Below are 12,437 nucleotides of genomic sequence, written 5' to 3' on the forward strand. Positions count from 1 at the left end.
AGAGGAGCATCTAACAAGATGTTTCTGATCAGTCAGTTGTTAATTTGTGTCATTTTGACTACAGTTTCATATAATTCAGTAGCTTGCTATAGTGATATCAGTGAGATCAATCAGTAAAATAGAAATTTAAACCTTTTATCCTCTGTGGTACATATAGTGATGCCAGTTGGAAAGATTTTTTGTTTTGTTATGTTTTGTCAGATATTTTGGGGGGTAGTTGCCTTGAGGCAACACAATACCACAGTGGTCAGGAATGAAAAAACACAGTAATTTATTTATATTTCCTTTTTTTTTCTTTTCCAAAACACATGGATAACACATGACCCCATCAGTTTACTATGCATGCCATAAAAAGTGTAAAAACTTAAAAAAAAAAAAAAAAAAATCTTAAAAATTAAAAAGGAAAAAAAAAAAAAAAAATCTTATACAAGATTTCATGTCTGAATGTTGCCCACAGACAACAATGCACCATTAAAAAACACCCCATTGAAATGAATGGGCCAAAGAGTCTGAACGTATTTTATCCAACTTTACATGAACTGTTTAATGAAAGACTTTACTTCCGAAGCTTTTAGGAGACCGACCTTTCATTGTGAGGGAAAATGCTCAGAAAGTTCACTCTAGTGGACCAGAGAGTGTAGGTCTGAAATTTACTAAAACTGACATCAAATATATCCAGGGGAAAATTGGAAAAAAAAAAACAAAAAAAAAACAAAAACAACAGTTTGCCTTTAAACAGTGCGTAAACCCAAAGACAGATACCATAATGTTTTCGCTGTGAATATTTAATGATACAGTGTTGCCAGGGGAAGATTTGCATTTTCACATGTTTCCTAAATTAATTAGCAAATAAGTTAAATTTAAATCTTAGAGCTGAAGCTTTACTTGTTTATTCATGTAAACATACTTTTTTCTAGACATGGAAAGGCCCAGTAAAAAAGTTAGAGAGAATAAGTCGAGTATGTCTTTGCAAGAAAGTCTAAAAAAAAGGGATTTTGTATAACTTCCAGAGAGTCATGTGGCAAAATCAAACACTGTTATTGGTTCCTTAAGGTCTGTTCTCTTTTTCTAAAGTATTTCATGGCAACTGGGATATATTGTGTGAGTGTAAAAAGCCACAAATGGGTATGTTGTCTAAAGACTAGGTACCAATCGAGGGTTAAAAATCTGTGTGAAAGCCTTTATCATGTGTTTATCAACGTTGTGTTAAAAATAAAATATCAGGTATTACATTAGATAACTCCAGGTAATATGAAGTTATCGAAAAATTCTGTAAATAACATTCACTAACACGTAATCCTGAGATCTCAACAAGAGAGTTTCTATGTTTTAATGATTCTGCCTCTGTTCCTTTGTGCTTATTGCATCCATGTGTGTACAACTAATTCATGTGTGTGCAGCTTGAGTAGTAAAAGTAGGCTCTCATCACGGGAGGTCACACGTACTGAATCAATAAGACAGGGGACACGGTAAACAATCTGAAGCCTGGGGAATCAAGTACTGTCTGGAAAAACGTGACATTTGAATGAGGCTCTTGTGGGTTTTCTGGCACATCAAGCTAAAGGTCAGACTATGATAGAGAGTCTTTGGACACGCAACTGTAATTGACCTTTTCCTTTGATAATAGGGCATGGATTGACACATGCTCCTATAAGGTCCCCGGCTTCATCGCTACTCTACAAATATAATTAGTCAAGTTGCTCAGGGAGTCATTAGGTACAGTGAGAATTGAGCTTAGAGGATGAAGTTCAGCCATGGCAACAAAAGGGGAAACACAATGGCTGTTTCCTTTCATTGTTTGCAGCAGTGTGACAGATTCGCAGTGTAAACCTTGTGACAGAAAGAGACACTCTTCATATCGTTGTTGTGATAGGATGTGCTCTCTTTCCTCTTTCTAATGTCATGAATGTTGCCCAACCTTGCTGCTGCTTCAGTTAATGACCTTTCATAATGTTTTATTTATGCTGCAGGCTTCTGGTATGACTCATGCAATATAAATACAAACTTGAATGAACATGAGGATTCTCTATTCTAAAGTTATTTTTGGCACAGTAATTGTACAAAGCAGTTGTTAATAGTTTGTTGTTGCAGGGGAGTGATTCACCTGCATCCCCCTGCGGTCAACTCCTTTATTGTCCTTTTTTTATGGAAGGGGGAGTGAACCGTTGGCCCCAGGTGATGACAGACAGCTGTACAATGTGTGTTGTGTTTTTTAATTAATCACCCTGTCTCATTTTCCTGTTATTCCTTTGTCCCAGACACCTATCATCATTCAAAACATGCTAACAAGCTTTATTGAATTCCTGCTTTGCAAAAATGAATCGTAGAAACTTTGTCAGATCTATTAGGCTTCAACTTCTGAGTAAGCTTCAAATTAGCTGTTGATTAATTAAAAAGTTTGGGCTTCAAACAGCGCCAGCCTGAGTCAGAGCTCCCCAGCACACCCTGAGGAGGTGTTTCACCAAGAATGGATTGCTGCTGCTATTATTACAAAGAACTGTGCATCATTTGCTCCAACTATCCACTGGGTCTGAAGGTCTAATTCACAGAGTCAACTGGTCTCATGATGTTAAGTGACAAAATCCTCTAGTTTTGCACCTGAGTGTTACTGAGCTGACACATCTCCACTTTGTAGTGTTGGTTTGAGAAAGCAGGTCCCATATTGTTTAGGGGTCTTGCGTGTCCAGCTCACTTCCTTGAGTTAGCTTGTGCTACTCGTTTAATTTTTTTTTTTTTTTTAGGAATAATGCACTTTGGTATTTGTTAAGGAACAGCCTGTTTGTGCAGTGTACATGCACATATGTAAACAAGTAAACAAGAAAATAAGATATTATTTGCCGATGACACAAGAATCCAGATGAATTGGAGCAAAATGATAAATGATGAGCATCTGGAGATAGAACATTTTAGCTTAGAAGTAAAAGGATAAGTTTGGTTTATACAGCTTTTACATTGTTTATAGAATGAAGTAGAACAAAATACTCACCCAGAAGGCTTTCCTGATCCAAGCAGTGCTTCGGGAGATATTTAGATCCAAAATCATGCAGCGGACGTCTGTATAATGGGATCCATCAGGGCATAGACAGCGCCGCTCCTAAAACTGCATTAATCGTCCAAAAACTCATGTTTTTCACCAATATTCCATCATGGTCCACTCCAGATTAGTCCTCTGCTGCAGTCTGTGTCACTCCAGACAGCGCTGTGTGGCTGTACTGACCTCTGAACTCACGAAGACTTTGTTTACGCTTGCCCCTCATAGTACTGCGCATGTGCAGTACTTTCTGGAGAGCTGACTCCTTTCTTTGAGGGGCAAACGTAAACAAAGTCTGCTCGTCACTCCCGCAGCTCCCACAGCTCCCCCAGCTCCCCCAGCTCTTCCCTGATTGGGCTGTTAAGAATTAGCCAAGTGAATTCATTGGTCAATGGGGCTCGGCAAAAGGGATCTGCAGGATTTTAGAAACTGAGCCAGGCAGGTCCGTCTGCTCTGCAAGGTTAGGAACATGTCTGGTCCTTTTTTTTCAGTAATTTTTCCTGTTTTTTTAAACATTTAATAAGAAAGGTTAGGACAATGGATAGAGCAGGAAACTGGGTGAAAGTGGAGGGTGACATTCAAGATACAGGCCACAGGCTGGATTTGAACCCAGGGGGGGCGACCCAGACTTCTAGGCCATCTGCACCCCAATGACTGGTACTTTAAAAACCATGGGGAAATCAACCTTTGAGTGGACACAAATCAGAAGCAACTCTTGGGAGATTTTAAGAACGCTGAATGGTGGAGCAACATTTCCTCAGGTTTTTAGAATTTGGCAGTTGTTGCACCTGAAAAAATAACAACATGTATTATTTTGTTGTTGTCTGTGCTACTGTTTTATTGATAATCCTAGTCAAACATGTAATAAACAAGGTTCCTTGTTATTGCCTCATTATGGTCAGGAATGATTAGGTGGCGGTGGCAGCAGAGACCCAGTGTCATAGCCCATCACAGGAAAATACTCAGGAAGAGTCGTCAAAGTGTTGGTACATTCAACAACACAGAATTGATTCTGATTCTGACGTGTTCTTTGTCTTCCCGCATGCTGTGGAATAAGAAAGTGTTTATATCCACAAGTCAATCCACTAATATTTATGTAGGTGTTGAAATCCATCTAATTTTTTTTTTCTAACTGGCTGAATTAAAGACTCAGAAGATGTTTTGCAAACACCCCAACTACAATGTGCCAAATTTAACTGCAAATTTGTCAATGGCCGCACGAGGCTTTCTCCAGAAACAGCCACAAACACACCAAGCCAAACAACGAGCAAAAATTGATCTATACAGCAAAAACAATCATGTTTACAGCCTGGAAGACAAAGTGACTTCAGCCTGAATGCCCCATTTCTCTGTAGGCACACACTGTTTGTAACTCAGCAGTTAAGAAAATATAAACACTGAGAGTTTGCCTCAATCAGAAGTGCAGCTGATTTGACTGAGAGGGCTCTATATCAGAAACTAATGGGTGACGCCCTGGAGACTAATCTAGAACTATAATCTTTGGTGTGCAGCTTTCTGAGATTGGCTAATTGCAAAAAGCTTAATATGTGATGTTTCCTCTAAATATGGCCTCTTATATTTCAAAATGATTAAATGTGGATGGCCAAAAGTGAATCAACAGCTTTTAACACTTGGCCACTAAGCAATGGATGATGTCCCAGTGGCCATGCCCACTCATTGAATCACAATCACTTCCAAAAGGTAATCAGACAGTCCGTTGAAGCTGCATGGATTTCTGGTCTCCTGTTTAATGGATATTTTAATACATTTTCAAAAAGGGAGGTCACTGTGTGTGGTATGGGTGATGTCATTTTAAGTGTTAAAACCTGGATTATCTCGCACTGCAGTTGCCCCCCTCCTCCTGAAACTGTTTTTGTACCCACAGCTCATGACTGTATAATTTTTGCATCCTGACCTATCTCATCACCCTGGTTTCCAGCTATAGGCCGCTGTTTTCGGACCCAAAAAGTGGGCCACCTCCAAACACACCTCCTCAGAGAGGTGTGGATGTGAACACATTTACTCTTGCTGTTTGACAAGAAAAGACACCATTTACTGGACTTTAATTTCACACTGCATGCTTGTTGAAAGCAATACCACACTGCAGAATACCAATGTTGTTTTCGTTCCAAATTGACTGTGCAGGGCTGGTATTGGTTACTGATTGGATGTCCTGCACAATTTTTGAGAGAACTGTCTGCAGGACTGAGATTGACATAAAAGCTAATGAGAGCACATGTCAGTTCCAGTCTGTTTACACTACCAGCTTGTCAAGCATGGCAGCCTGGTCAGTGGCCCTGAGTTTAAATACTATGATCTAAATAGCCTTCAGGAATAATTTCTGGATGGTGTCCAGCTGTGTGTTGTTAAAGTGAATTTCCAAAGACTACACGAGTGATGGTGAGGTATTGATTAATTGATCACACTAACAGTACAAATCCATTTACTGAATTTATTTATAAAAAGAAATAAAATAGAATAAAAAAAAATAAAGAATAGGGGAAAGAAGCTTCCAAGGCCTGTTTTTCTGGCAGAAAATTACACTAGACTATTTATTTTACATAAATAAATATGTTATTCCAAAGTGATGTGCTGCTTTTGCTCAAATAAAAAAACAAAAAAACAAAATTAATACATAAATAAAATAAATGAAGTAATTAATCACTTAATAATAATAATAATAATAATAATGATAATAATAATAATAATAATAATAATAATAATAATAATGTCTTTTTTTTTCTTTCCCCCCTTGAACTTAGTTTTTATTACAGTGGAGTACTTAATGAAATGATAATAATAATAATAATAATAATAATAATAATAATAATAATAATAATAATAATAATAATAACAATTATGTATATTTAAACGTTTTTTTGTTTGTTTGTTTTTTTTTTCCTGTTCCAGCTGTATGGTTACATTTGGATATCAAGTAAATTACGAACCAAAAAGTCAACTATAAATAATATACATACCTACAAAAAAAAACTTGTATATTCATTAAAGTAGAGAAGAAATGCGAGATGTTTGCTGGCATAAGAAATGGTTTAATCCACTCAAAAATATCACAGCAAAGTACAGGTGAAAATTTAACTACAGGGGAGAAAGGTATATGATCTTGGCCTGCGACTTAATCAAGCATCCTTCTCCAATGCATTTGTAAAGCCAGCACAGTCCTCTATCTTTTTGTAAAAGTTTCTTTTCAGAGTCTTAATTGGTTTGTAATTTATTCCATTTGATAAATGTCCCAAACTTCTTGAAACCATATTTTTGTGGGAGGTTCTGGTTTTAACCAGCATATGGCAATGCAAATCATTAAAGTGAGTTCTGAAATAATTGGTAGTGTTGTTAAGTTATGAAGACTCCCAAGTTTCTCATGGGCACAATTACCCACTGCTATGAGGACGTGACTCTTTCCAAGGCGTGCATTTGTTTTGGAAACAAATAAATGTAGAGCAGACAACTTTTCCCAGGATGCAAAGCAACTAAGTGATGTATTTATTTGGAGCTACATAGCACTATTGTTTGAAACATGAAAACAATCAAGCTTTGTAAACTCAGTTTGTAGTTTCGTGTCCAGAAGGTGAGCAGACTGTGTAGTTTTACTCACGTCACAGCGCTGTAAGACGTGTCCGTAAAGTGTAACATTAGTGAGTCCTGGTTATGTCCAACCAGACCTCATTTACCAACTGCAACCTTACCAAGCAGAGCTTACATAACCAGGCTCTTCATTTTATTCATAGACTCTCCATGTTCATGTGAAACTAGCCGTTGAGAGATTGGCCTTTGATAGGGTCTCAAAGCGGAGGCCTCTGTATGCAAGGTTTCAGCTACCACCTTTGATTTCTTATGCATCTTGTGGGAGGTTGGTGACATGGAACCCTGGAAGCCATGTTTGAAGTCTTTTCTGAGAAGGAGACGGATTCAGGTTATGGAGAAGAAGCTATTGTAATATTGGTTACCCTCATCAGGCTGAAGGAGGTGGCCATGAAGGCTGTGGACTTTTGGTCGACCAGAAAGGGCAGCTCAGTGCTGGGAAAGAAAAAACAGCTGACCCAGACTGGATTTACCATTAGGGATGGGTTCCAACCAAATTCCCTCTGTAGTACCAAGTACCGATTCATGTAAAATCAGACGGTACCATGTTTATGTACCCGACACATCCTTGAGGCTGTGAGGGAGAGGAAGAGCGGGGAATTTTCCATGCTGGACATGAACACAGCATTGCAAGATTGTGTAATGAAGAATACACTTTTTAAATTAAAAAAACTTTAAGATTTTTTTACGAAAAAAATTATATTTATTACCACATAAACACATACAAAAGAGAATTAGTACCGTTGAGTACCTATACCGATTGCCAGATAGGCTACTGGGCATCAGTACTGTATGATTTCAAATGTGAAAGGTACCCATCCCTATTCACCATTGGGCAGTGGAAGGAGAACTACACCTTCTGAAGAGGAGATATAGCCTGAGTTTTGAGGATAGGGCTTTGGCAATTTCCTTGACAAAAGTTGCAGGGAGGCAGGTGTGGATGAGAGATGCCCTGAGAGTCCAATGAAGGGTCCCTCAGAGGTTTGTGTTAGGGATATAGCAGAAATGCTGTTTTCCAGGGCTATTACTCCTAATTGTCTTGTCAAAGATAAGTACCATTGCTTTAATATGACTACCCCAACAATAGTGGTCTAACTGGAAAATTTTGTCCTGAGGCAACTAACAGAAAATCATTTTTTATGTTTTTTTGTTTTTTTTTTTTTAATTCAACATTCTTAACTCAAATCAACTCAACAATATTCAAACACAAGAAACCAAAATTGAGAGCGATTGAAAGGTGGTAGTGTAAAGTGAGTGTGATTTCCTCAGAGTAAGAGAGTGTGATGTAGGGCTGATAAGTTCATGACCTGACTAGAAAAGAGTTATGCCATAGTGATGAAACTTGGAAGGCATTGAACTCAACATTTTCTGACACTTACAGCATGGTTTATTTTCAGATTGACTGACAATGATGTAGTGTTTGAGTACTTTCAAAAGTATAACCAGAGACATTTTGTGAATATGGTTAAAATTTGGCACCACGGTGTTATTAAATATCTGAAGAAAAAGGAGTTAACCCTTTAAGACATTCAGGCCGACACAGATCCTATATCAGGGGATGATGCTCCAGCTTCATCAGTGAAAAAGTGGGCAGCTGAATTCAAGAAGGGTAGGGAGAGTCTGGAAAATTTTGTCCCGAGGCAACAAACAGAAAATTGTTTTTACGGCAAATTTAATCTTTTTGTCAAAATTTATTTTTGTTTGAACATTTATGTATTTGTTTTCTCCAGACCAACAACAGCCTGGGTACCAAATCATCTTTTATGGTCAGTCAGCAGTGTCCTTACATAGTTTGTCTGATGACAGCATCAGTTGTTGGTCCAGTTTCTGACTTATGATGATGACTCTGGCTTTTAAATCAGAGCATTTGATTCATGGACAGCTGGTGGATGATACAATCAACCAATGAATCAATGGAAGCAGCGAACAGTTTCACCAAATGGAAATACAAGCCAAAGTTCCTATCTGCAAAGAAGAAAGGTTTGTGCGTAGATAAAGACAATGCAGAAACAGGTTAAAGAAGTGAAATCTCAGCACTGGGTGTTTCTAAGTTCTGCACATATTATATGCTTACATGTATTTAATATTTCAAATGAAACACTTTTGGTATTTCAAATTGTGCATACTCGTGAATTACTTCTATATGCTCTCTTGAGACTTCACTCCCTAAAAGAGCAATACTTCTTCCTCCCAGGTATTTACCCCTGAAACAAAAGCTGCGCATAGAAGTTGGTGCCAGAAGACTCTTTTATTGAGAAGCTGTGAACACACACACACACACACACACACACACACACACACACACACACACACACACACACACACACACACACACACACACACACACACACACACACATGTTGTTGTTTTTCTGATACCTCCTGTCGTCCTGTGGGATAACTATTTGTTTGGAAGATACATATCTCCCCTGGATACACCACCAGTTTGTTGTCTTCAGATGATAATCACTCTGATAAATCTGAGCTCTTAATAACACTTAATTATTCAACACTTCACTTCATCCACCTTTGAACCTTTACCGAGCGAGTCATTGGCTTTCAAAGCACTTTACTGCTTTGCTGGAAGCTTCTCAGAATCCTTTGTTCAACATGCTGTTGAGGCAGACGTCTGTTGCTTGCAAGTTTTATGACGAGACATTGTTCAGGAGGGAACTCTTATTAAAGTAAAAGCACAAGCTGGCTGCAGTAAGATACACATAAAACATACAGAGCACACAAAATATTAATAAGCTATATAAAAATGAGTGAGAGATTATGGCTGTTCTTTGAGCTGCATGATTAATGGTTATGAAAGACATGAATTGATCACAAAAAGGTTGGAAGTTATGCTTTGACTTCAGATCAAGAAAGGTGGCCAGGGGATACATTTGTGAAAATGAACTAGAGCTTGCTCTTATTAACAGGTATGTACCATGAATGACACATTTAATTTCATTTCATTTTCCACCGCTTATCCGAGTTTGGGTCCTGGGGGCAGCGGTGCCATCAGTGAAGACCAATGACCCCTGTCTCCAGCCACTTCCACCAGCTTCTCTGGGGGGATACCAAGGCGTCCGAGGGAGGCATCCAAGAGGCATCCTCACCAGATGCCTGAACCACCTCATCTGGCTGCTCTCGATGCAGAGGAGCAGCGGCTCCACTCCAAGCTTCTCCTGGATGTTGGGGCTACAGACTCTATCTCTAAGGCTGAGCCCAGACACCCTGTGGAGAAAGCTTGTTTCAGCCGTTTGTATCCGCGATCTTGTTCTTTCAGTCATTACCCACACCTTGTGGCCATGAGTGAGGGCTGAAACATAGATTGACCAATAAATTGAGAGCCTTACTTTCTGGCTCAGCTCTCTCTTCACCACAACAGACCGGTATAGCATCCGGTCTGAGCCGTCTGTCAATCTCTCGCTCCATTTTCCCCTCACTCGTGAACAAGACCCTGAGATACTAGGGGCAAAGACTCTCTCCCGGCCCAGAGTGGGCAGTCTACCCTTTCCCAACTGAGAACCACTTAGAGGTACTGATTTTCATCCTGGCTGCTTCACACTCGGCTGCAAACCACCCCAGAGCGACCTGGAGGTCACTGTCCGATGAGGCCAACAGGACCACATCGTCCGCAAAAAGCAGGGATGGGATCCTGAGACCCCCGAACCTGACCCCCTGCGCCACTCGACTGCGCCTAGGAATCCACAAAATCGGTGACAAAGGGCAGCCCTGGCGGAGTCCAACCCTGACTTGGAGCAAGTTTGACTTACTGTTGGCAATACGGACCAAGCTGTCACTCCGGAACTACATAGACTGAACACCCTGTAACAACGGGCCATCGACTCCATATTCACGTAGCACACCCCACAAGATACCTCAGGGGACACAGTCAAAAGCCTTCTCCAAGTCCACAAAGCACATGTGGACTGGTTGATCAAACTCCCATGCACCCTCTAGCACCCTTGCAAGGGTATAGAGCTGGTCCAGTGTTCCACAGCCAGGACGAAAACCACATTGTTCCTCTTGAATTCGAGGTTAGACCAACTGTCAGACTCTCCTCTGCAGCTCCCTGGAGTAGACCTTACCAGAGAGGCTGAGGAGTGTGATCCCCCTATAGTTGGAACACACCCTCATGACCCTTTTCTTAGAAAGTGGACCCACCACCCCAGTCTGCCAATCAAGAGGCACTGTCCCCGATGTCCATGCAATTATGCTGAGACGTGTCAGCCAAGACATCCCTACAACATCCAGAGCCTTGAGAAACTCAGGACAGATCTGTGAAATGTTTTAATACTGATTGATATGACCCTCTATAATGTGTTAACAAACCCTTTTTTTATCGACAAAGTCTAAAACCATGAGTACCCTGAAACACAAGAGTCAGTTATCTACTGAACAGACTAAAGAAACAGTCACAACACGACTCAGAGATTAACTAATGTTCATTAAGGGACCCTTGTTCTAAAGTGTTACCGTGATGGTTTTTTCTGGTCGGATCAGCATTTTATCAAGGTTGGTTTTTATGATGCCTTTAAGATAATTGTGACCTGCAAACATAATTTTTAGTCCCAAATATTTCTGATCCTGCATTCTGATTTCTTTCAATGCACCATTGTTTGGGCCGTTTCTAAACTGTTTCACAACTTTTTCTCATCTTGTGTCCTCAGATGTGCTTCTTAGACTCTGAATATCCATGAAGCACATTTTCACATCACGATAAACCTATTCATTCAAAGACTGTAAGAGTTGTTAAGTTTCTGCAGATTGTGAGGAGCTTTTACTGGTGATAGCTAACTAGATATATTTGGGTTTTGTTTGTGTATAATTTAGAGCACAGGTCATTTCATTGACATGATTAATATATTGTAAGATGAATGCCGATGGCTGTATGAAAATAGACCTTGGGCAAGGATTTACCCCCAGAACTGACTTTGGACTTTCCTGCCTTACAGTACTGTAGCCGAACTAAAGTCCTGCAAATAAAGCCTATTTTTTATTTATCATTCTAAACTCAAATCAACTTAACAATATGCAAACAAATATATATTATATATACATATAACTTCCAACCTGTTATTCAACAGCAAAAAAGTAGGCAGCTGAATTCAAGAAGGGTAGGAAGAGTCTTGAAGATGGCCCAAAGACCAGACATCCTGCCACAACAACAACCCAAGACAACATCGGCTGTGTTGAAATGTAAACCATGCCATATGTGTCAGAAAATGTTGAATTTAATGCATGCCACCAAAGCTGGATTAGCTCTTAGAGAGATAACTTCCAGGATAAGTTTCGGGTTGTTCGTACTACGAATGTGGATCTCTTTTTATCCAGACACGTTGCCCCAGTAACTGATGCTGAACGCCAAACCTGGTCTGGAGCAGGTTAAGTTCCAGGATAAGAGCTCACGGGGTGTGACAGACCGCCCGCTGTCCAATCGGTTCTCTCGGGCGGGCATAAAAGACCACTCAGTCACCAATTTGCTCAGCTGGAGTGAAGTCCTCCGGCGTGGGACCACCCCCTGTCTTTTTGGACCAACATTTTTTTCTTATGGGCTGTGAACAAACAATATCTTACTGATCATCATAACTGAGACATCGTCAGGGAAAAGAAGAAATGTGTGCAAATGGAATCTTTCATACTGAGCACTTTGAAGGATGTTTTTATATTTATTTTTATTTGCTCCCGCGTCCTTTTTTCCCCACTGCTACTGCATCTGCAATACAAATTGCCTATAATGAGCGTTTTCCTGGGATTTGTAGGAATCTTTGGACTCTTTCTAATTATAAGATTGGATATGATGCAGCTCACACACA

The sequence above is a fragment of the Halichoeres trimaculatus genome, unplaced genomic scaffold (assembly GCF_033239565.1).
Source record: "Halichoeres trimaculatus isolate MK-OKI-2021-1 unplaced genomic scaffold, fHalTri1.1 fHalTri1_scaffold_2, whole genome shotgun sequence".
Classification (NCBI taxonomy): Eukaryota; Metazoa; Chordata; class Actinopteri; order Labriformes; family Labridae; genus Halichoeres; species Halichoeres trimaculatus.